The sequence below is a fragment of the Megachile rotundata genome, chromosome 13 (genome assembly GCF_050947335.1).
Source record: "Megachile rotundata isolate GNS110a chromosome 13, iyMegRotu1, whole genome shotgun sequence".
NCBI classification, from domain to species: Eukaryota; Metazoa; Arthropoda; class Insecta; order Hymenoptera; family Megachilidae; genus Megachile; species Megachile rotundata.
In genome coordinates, this window is record NC_134995.1 from 3,356,894 (window position 1) to 3,364,500 (window position 7,607).

The window sequence follows — 7,607 nt, forward strand, 5'->3', positions numbered from 1 at the left end:
GAGAAAAATCAGGATACTGCAGCAAAGGTTCAGTTGTCAATATTGATTTTATTGTTTCGAACGCTTGTTGTTGTTCTTTGGACCAAATAAACTCGGCGTCGTTTTTTAATAACGATGTGATTGGTTTTGCGATTGTTGAAAAATTTGGAATAAATTTTCGATAATAACCTGCCATACCAAGAAATGTTTTTATTTGTTTTAAGGTTTTTGGAGGATTCATCTTCTGTATACATTCGATTTTTTGAGGATTTGGTTTAACTCCATCTTTAGAAATTATGTGCCCCAAGTATTGACAAGATTCGCGTAAAAATTCGCACTTATCCAGCTGAAGTTTGAGATTAAACTCGCGAAACCTGTTAAAGACATTACGTAATTTTGTATTGTGATCAGAGAGGCTAGACCCGTAGATAACTACATCGTCTAGATACACGAAGCATTGTTTGAAGTTAAGCCCGGTCAAAATATTATTCATCATTCTTTGAAAAACAGAGGGAGCATTTTTGAGACCGAAGGGTATACGTGTAAATTCAAAATGACCTTCTGGAGTTGAAAAAGCAGTTTTTGTGGCATCGACTGGGTGCATAGGCACTTGATGAAAGCTACTTGTTAAATCTAATGTCGTAAAATATTGAGCGTGCCCTAATTGATCTAGGATATCTTCTATGTGTGGAAGGGGATACGCATCACCGATAGTCTTCTCATTGAGTTTTCTGTAGTCGATGACGATTCGCCACTTTTGCTGACCAGAGGCGTCTAATTTCTTGGGTACGACCCAAAGTGGACTTGACCATGGACTTACGGAAGGTTTAATAATTCCTTGTGTTAACATCGCCTCAATTTGTTTTGATACTTCGTTTTTATGTACCTCAGGATACCTATAGGATTTAACTTGGATAGGAACATCGTCTGTCGTTGGAATTCTATTCACAGCTGTTGAAGTCGTAGTTAATACGTCGTTGGGGAGATGGAAAATATCTTTGAATTCGTGACATAATTTAATTATTGAGTCTTTCTCTTCGGGATTTAAGTGATTGACGCGTAATTTCCCATTTAATAATTCCAATCTTTTAGTTGTATCTTCTGGATCTTCAGAAAAATGAAATACACGGGCTTCCTTGGAAGGACGTAGAAGTGGTAATTTAGGTTTAGCAAAAATTTTCTTTTCTAAGGATCGATTAATTATTGTAATCAAAGCTTCATTTTTATTTATTACTTTCACGAGCGCGTTGGGGACAATTAGTGATTCCTTTTGATCCAATGCTTGATTTAAGATCAATCCTTCGTCTAAATTAAGAGGGTTTTTATGACGTCATACGCCATAATTGGGAATAATTTAAATAATTACGTACTGTTTATTTGTCGAAAGTATTTCCGAATAAAATAATTTATATGTATACATATATTCCATCAAGTTTCAGTTCCTTAGTTTTTTCCTCCCCTTTTCTCTAATACTAGGATTAGTCAATTGTAGGAAATCGCTATCCTCGCTTAAAAGTATCTAACTTTTTTAGTTATTAGTAGATTATTATTCTTACGTCTGGAGGCGTATGAAAGATTTGTAGGTATTGCAGGTCTAGCCGATTTCTAGTAGCTTGCAAGTAAGTTATAGTTCAGTATTGAATAAATATTCAACAAAATCAACACGGCTCATTTTTTAGTATTGGTGCATAAAATCTCGTCACAATTTCCCTGTTATATGAAAAATAATTACACATTGCAGTTTATTTTATTACAAAAGAATTCCATTCCAATAAAATCCTGGTTTACAAAGAATTTTATTAGTTTTATTATGTTCAAAGAAGCAAGACCATTGAGAATCGACAATAAAAGAAGAATCTTAGAATCAGGAAGAATATGAATATGAAGAGAATTCGGACCCAAATGATTCAAAGAAATTGAGGAAAACGATAATTGAACTACTAAAACAACACAGCAATTAACACACTATTGGGTACTGAACATGTACTATCTAACGCCACAAAATATAAAATGTTTGAAATATTTTTAAACTTATGGGGTTGCCCCACTTTCAAAATAAACCGCTCACATGTTATCTCGTTGACTATCATAACATTACGCATATCATTACTTGTTACTCGAGTGCATGATAGTGACAAAGTAGCAGAGACACGTTGTTCTGCTACTGTTTAAAACGTTTTGACTATGCGTAAAATTAATGTATTTTTCGTGTTTGTCATTACATGTTGTGTTTGTTTTTCTCTCTTAAAAGCACATTTTCCTGTAATATCCACGTTTATTTTAGCATATTTTTTTCTTTTTATAAAAATATTATACATGATGTGAATAATCCATACCTCACTATACATGTAATGCTGTTTTAACGCTAATTTAATACTGAAAATTGTTTAACGTCAGAAACTTAAAACTACGCGTAAATTGAGTATAGATATATTTATATATATAAATGTAAATATGACGGAATATTAAGAATATAATTAATTTAATTTTAATTTTAATTAAAATTCACTTAAAAATATTTGCTATGTTTGTAAGAATGATATTAGAAAAACAAAGTAATATTCCATGTTGTAAGGTTTATACAAAAATAAAAGTAATTTTCACAGTTCCCATTCAACCATTACAATAAGCAAACATACAAAAATCTGCACTCTGATCATCGACACGCTCGCCGATCCTTTGTTCGCACGCTCGCTTCTACTAAACTTGCCAATTTCGACTATCCGACTCACATTCCTCACTCTGTTTATAAATCGCCGAGCCACCAGAGGCTCTCCCACCACTTATCCTATCTATTACAATTTCTATACTGTACAAATCTTACAATGTTTGGTTTTTATTCTTAATACATCTAATTGTTTTTTTGTAAAAATAATTAGATAAATAGTACATATAGTAATGTATATACATATAAAAAAATGATATTGTGATGTAACAATCAAGTTGATCTAAAAACAGTGCTAATTAAAATTATACCATTTAAAATTATTTGTTCTTATTGAATAGATCATTTGTTTAGTTTCACGTGACTTTAAGAATTCTATAATAACCGAACACATGGTACATTTTTGACAGAGTTTAACGCTGGTTAATATTAAATATATAATGTTTATTAATATGAAAGGATGTTACTATAAATTAATGGATATAAATTGAAGACGCGCTTGTGCACGTTGCGCGTGCATCGCAGGTAGCCGAGCACAGCAAGAAGGAATTAAATAAAAGACATTCGCATATTACATTTCTACCAACTTATACATTCGGCAGCCTAGATAGATTATACTACCAACAATTTCCGTTATCATTAGAATGCACATTCTTTATTTTATACATGAGGGTAGTATACGCATATCCAATAAGTATATCCAACTTAACAAACGATACCAACCTACCCTCTAAGAAAACATGCTTCAGTATTCTCATTGTTGTTATAAATGTATTCAAGAAATTACTTCCAGATTGGGAATGAACTAGAAACATAAATAAGGGATGCACCACAAACTAGCTAATATAAAGCAGCTTACATAAACAGCTTTATCTCGGTAAAAGTCAGTATACGTATTAAATAAAATAATAAATTACTTTGAAAGTTTATTAATAATTTTGTAATATTTAATAATGATATTTAATAATTTTTTATAATTAATTATCAATAATTTCCTTCATTTTGACGGATTCCATAAAAGTGTTAAACTCACTTATATATTGTTATTTCCACCATGAATAAGTTTCACTTTATTTAAGTTGTAAATTAAAATGGAACTAATGATTTAATGTATTAGTAATAGATAGGAAAATTTAAGCGATCCGTTACTTAACATCACACAGCAATTTTTATTTTAATAGAAGAGAGTCCAGAAATGTTAATTTGTTGTACGGAGATGGACGCGTTTTTATCTATGAATGTAATGGTATAATTTTAATTAATGCTAAGAAGTCCTTCACATAAACGTCGAGGAATATCTTTTACCATACATTGTGAGGTCTTCATCGTATTCTCAACAGATTTCAAGACCTATTTCAACGAAGTAATTTATCTCTGAAAACAATAGTACGAGGAAGCTGATATACCTTTGAATAATGCTAACATCAGAAACATGCAAACCGCTACTGGTAAAAATGTCAAACATAGATGACACGGTAAAAAATTAATGAGCGGTAGATTTCCTGTCTACCGAGTTCTTCCCCCAAGGAAGAGAAAAATGATGGATAGGTGAAGAGTGGAGGGTGGCTGGAAGGTGGTGGTGGTAGGAGTGGGAGATGGTTGAAGGCAATGCTGGTCGTTAGCGTTAATGAATAAGTAAGGTTAATTTGCGAATGGGTTTCACACTACGCGCTGCTTCGTCCGCTTGTACCCGAGGGCATCCATTTCATTATCGAGTCTAGAGCACCCCTTGATCCACCCCTCTCTCGCCCCCTTACTTACTGCCAGCCACCCACGATCTCGAGATCGCATTTCGACCCCTTCATTTACAACCTTTCAGATTTTCTGCTTTAAGTTAGTGAGCACGAGTGTCTGCTTTTTGTTTAAAAAAAAGAAAAGAAAAAAGAACCAGGGGCAATCCCTTGGTTGACGCGCGCACTTGTCATTTGTTAGCAAGCGCCTGTCTTTACACGAAGATGGAATCAACTGTTATGAATACTGCTCGTTTGTGGATGTTTAGAGAGCTCACGAAGTGCGTAGCGTATCAGGAAAAAGAATACCCTATAATGGTTGCATTATTCAGTCGGATTCGACGAGAAAAGTACACGGTAACGGCGACGAAGTGAAATGGAAACGTCTGAAAAGGAACTCTGAAAGAATTTTTAAAGCGGGATGTGTAGTAACTCTGGCAGTCGATACAACCCTTAAGTCAACGTCATTGTCGTGTATTTCGCTATCTATTCTAAACGTTTCTATGTATTTTATTCGGAAATAGTTACACATTGTGGCCAAACAATTTATAAAATTTTTTTATACAAATATAAATAATCTCTTACTTGTAGCGAATATTATAATTTATTACAGTAATTTCGTAATTGTAGTTATGCCTTTTGTAACCACGGACAGAATAAGCCTGAAAGAAAAAGTAAAAATAACCTTGATATAAACAAGCAAATAAAATACATATTTTATTTATACTGCTCAATGAATTTACACTATGTTAGATCTTGTAGCCGTAGTTGTCCCTTAAAGTTTCTGTATTAAATACGAGTCTGTAAATTGTTTTTTTCGATATTCCTAATTGTTTAGAAATTCAGTTAAACTCAAATAAACAGCAAACAACATTAGGAATGTACATTTCTAACTTTAGAAACGTTTAATGTTTTGACAAAAACTTTGTATACAGAAATATTTTCCTTCTCAATATTCATTGCACGAAATGTTACTTGAAATACCAACTATAATTATATTAATAATATTTAATTATTTAAGATTAATTATATTTAAATAAGTTTGAAGTGTGATGAACATGAGAAAAGCATCAAAAATTTTTGTGAATATACAATTTATTTTAGAAACTAACTATATTTGTAAACGACTTAAATTATTTTAATATTTTCAAAATTGGAATAACTCTAAATAAATATCGGTTTCCTTAAATCATAAAGTTAATTTTATATTCTTTTGTTTGGATATTGATGAATCATACGAGTTGTATAGTGTCAAATTTTGTTAAATAGTTAAATTTGTCCGATAAAAACATAAACAAAAAATTGTAGCTTCTTTTTTTATTATAAGGCAATGGTAACATGGAAATCAGCATTTATAAAATATATTTAAAATATTGAATAAAGTAATTAATTAATATACTGTAGATATACATAACTTATACATATTTCGTTTGGTCGTGATGTTTAATTTAATCATATACTATAAAATGTACATGATGTTTATCAAGTGTAAAATCGATAACTAATTCGTGATTTTGCGAAATATCGACAAGTTTATTATTAAGCCCTTGTCATACTATTTCGAATCATTATGTTTTTATGAGTGTCATATTGTGACGTTTTATGTGTCAATATATCAGGAAAAACCAACTTTAACTAATTTATAGTTTATTTCAACCCTTTGAAACAGGAAGTCTATTCATTGTCGACCATGGCTATTCTAGTAGTATAGGCTATATTAGCAAGTTTGAATTAGTTATACAACTAAGAAAAATATCATATATATGTTTTTTCTATATGAGATCAAGTAATACAAATATCACCATAAAAGTATTAATATCGGAAAAATTTTACATTTAATCCATGAATTTTAAGATTTGCTAACCAACGTTAATAAAAGCACAAAATAAATATTATAAAATCAGCGTTTGTTGCGTGCATTTAGCGAAATTAATGGTAATTTGTAATATTTATTATAGAAGTGAAATAAATGCTACAAGTTTCATGTAAGGTAGATATACAACTTTCTTCTTTCATTTTATTATTTTGCGGCTAGAGCCTGTACTAATCAAGATTGACGTCAGAATTGAAGATCTTTATGCCTGATCCATTTATTATTTTATTTTAAACTAACACTGTTTCGACTGTTAGATGTCCCTTATGGTTATATTTGACGCTCAATAGACTTGTAGTAAGTAAGTTTGGTAATAGAGAGCACTATCATACTAATAATATTTATTACACCAAAACTGTAATATTAAAAGTATTTTGATTATTTTTATTCAATAAATGTTTCATTTTATAATCACTGTCACGCGTAGAAATTCAATTTCTTTGTAATAGCTTATAAGTACAATGACAATTAACATAATTTATTTCTTAGTAAATGCTAATGATACGCAATTTTGGTGTTTCATTGTTAAAATCCACTCTTACCGGAGACAAATGATAAATTTTTACTCACAAGGAAAGGAATGCAAGTGTCCTCCTCCGATTTTGATGAAATTTCGTAGGTTTGTTAAGCAGGCAAAAATAAACGAGCCCTTAAAGTTTCGACCCCTTTTGGCTATCTCGAAAACCATACGAGATACATTAAAACTTCTAATAGAAAAGTTGTATGGTTTCTTGCGTATAATAACAGGATGTTAACGAATTTTGCAAAATACAATTTGTTTATAACACAAAAATTTTTCATAACCTTATTTTACAATTTATTCAAACTTGTATAATGACAAAAAGTGTAGAGAATTTTATTACAAATCCATTGGTATATATATTGCCGCCTACAATTCCTCAGATTTTTATCATAAAGGTTCGCGCGCGCGCCCGCTGACGCTCCACACTATACTAAATCGGATGAAGTCGGACGATATTACACTGTCAGTCAACATTATTTATAAGCATAAAGGAGAAACAATTACATTTGCGTTGTAATTAACATTTTTCGTTAAAGTACAGAGATATTCTATATGTTAATTTTATTAGGTAATGAATAGTTTAAATACGTTAAGGAACATAATCACGGCAATGGTGGTATTGCTCGAAGAAATGATTTAAACGGTTTTCGATGCACCGTGCACATAAAATAATTGCTGCGTTACTACATATATGGCATAGTGGTTCATTATGTGATGCATAGCAAAATACGGGATTTTGAAAATGAGGTCTTGACGATATGTATCTACTTTATACCATGGAGTATTTGAACCTCGATTACAGCAGACCATGTTCAAGGCGATGAATATTTTTGTTAT